The following is a 2,375-nucleotide window of genomic DNA, read 5'->3' as shown; positions in this document are numbered from 1 at the left end:
GTACCAAACATTTTTTAGTTGCAAACTCACCACCCTCTCCTTGCGCCCCATTATTGAGGCTATAAGGTGCCGTATTCAACCTCTTCTCCCTATCACTTGGCCACCTCGGCTTGTCTGTTGGCTACATCGATGAGCCTGCCAACCTGTAGTATTTATTTTGATGGGCTTATGATGCGGATCATAAAAGGAAACCTCAACATCGAGGTAATGCTCCACAACACCTAGAAATTCATTAACACTGCAAGAGTGTTTGCTATTAAAGATGAAAACTTGCAAATTATTGTGATTCTCAGAAGGCATTTCATTGATAGTTTTCTACTCCTGTGGAATAAGATATTATAGGGAAACCCACTTTATTTAGTTTTATAAGTTTTATTGTGTCGTTTTAACCATATTTTTTCTTTGGATTTGGATTCTCTAAATTTTGAATTTCACTTTAGAAGGTAAAGTATGATCTTTTACCCTTAAATAGTTTCTCTCTCATATTTATTCTTGGTCCCACCTATAAAATAAATGGTGAGAGATCACACTTTACCCTCTAAAGTGAGAATTCAAAATTTAGAGATTATTATCTTTTATATCTTTTTGGTTGAGCAGTTGGTTATTATGGAACTCTTTACAGCAAAATAATATTTTTTATTTTATTTCTATTTTACTGTTAAAAAATAATATTACCATCAGAATTTTATTGAAAAATTTTAATCCAATCCAAAACCAACAAATTATATCTGATGCATAAATCTGAAATTGATAAAAAATGGTGCTTTATTTGGTGGCAATAATTTCACATAATTAAAACTGTTATTTAATTTTTGTATCTTATCTGTATATTTTGACATATGATGAATAAAAAAATCAGCATACTGAATAATACTAATATTTTTATTGTCCTTTCACATTAATACCAGTCCTCCCAAAAAAATTATTAGGTCACCTTCTCAATGTATGTAATTAGATGCAGAGGTGGTAAAACAGATTAAATTTGTTGGACTGACTCGCTAAACTCGTTAAAAAAAAGGAGAGAGTCGAGTTAGGATTTAAAACTCATCAAATAAAAAAGACTGTCAAATTTACTGGTTTTGGCGGGAACGAATCGGCCGTCGGACTAAAATTTTTTATTTTATTTTATGTTTTTATAAATAAAAGAGTAATTATTATTACAAAATTAATAATTATATAATTTTTAAATATTTTTTTTAGTTATTAAACATGGTTCTATTGATAAATATTATTTTAAATAATTTTATTGAAGTTAAAAATTAATAAAAAAATATTTAAAAATTATATTATAATTTGACTATTTTTTATTTATATTTAATTTTTTATTATTATTTTTTTATTAATTTTAATAAATTTTATTTAAAATTTTTTTCAAGTGGGCTAATTCATCAGCCTACCAATCCACCATAAAATAGAACAGATTAGTATTTTAAATTAATTTTAGTTGGTGGGATGAAATAGTCCGTCCCATTTATAATACGAGCCTAAACGAGACAAAAAGGATAAACTCGAGCCGACCTACCTTACCACCCCTAATTAAATGTGTTATAATTATCTATGTTCGTTCTTTACCATCTTCGTCAAAAACTTTCGTGTATAATCTATTAGTCTAAACTCCAAACTGCCTTGAACTATTTCTCCTTTTTTTTAACTACTTCTCTTCCTAAGTTTCTTTCTATAAAAAATGGCTTAAAATGTCCTTTATTCTATGCAAAACAAATCCAGTTTTAGAAAGTGTAATTTTTTTAAACATAAGCCAATCCGATTTTTCACATTTTTCATAATTCGCTAGAGGGTGTAGCGAATTATGAGTCTTGTACCATTTATGAGTAACACAGCCTCAACATAATCCGCGATAACCTGTAGCGGATTACGTGCAATTGAGTTTCGCTACAAGGTGTAGCGGATTATATACAGTTATGTTTGTTGCATTTGCGTCTGGAAATTGCCAATGTTGTATTTACATAAAGGTTTTGTTCATTTATTTTATTTGCGTAAATTGTCTTTATTTTTATTAAATAAAACAAAATAAAAAAAATAAATCTATTCAAAGAAAAAGACTAAAAATTATATTTAAAAAGATAATAATATAATTTTTTATTAATAACGTAATTTTTTTTTTCTTCTTCTTTAATGTGGTATCTTTTATGCTCTCTTCTCTTTCAATCGTTACTCATTCTCTCCACGTTGGAGTATTTTTTTAATATTAAAGATCTGAACTTTTTGTGTCTATACTAATTACTAATATTTTGCTTGATATTTTATTGAGTATATTTAATTGCTTGATTCTTTCATATTACAAGATTATTTTTATCCTAATTTTAGTTAAATTTTTTTGTCACATTTTCAATTATATTAAATTTATGATAAATAAA

Source organism: Arachis ipaensis, chromosome B05 (genome assembly GCF_000816755.2).
Source record: "Arachis ipaensis cultivar K30076 chromosome B05, Araip1.1, whole genome shotgun sequence".
Lineage (NCBI taxonomy): Eukaryota > Viridiplantae > Streptophyta > Magnoliopsida > Fabales > Fabaceae > Arachis > Arachis ipaensis.
The sequence above is the reverse complement of the archived record's forward strand: the minus strand, read 5'-3'. Positions refer to the sequence as shown.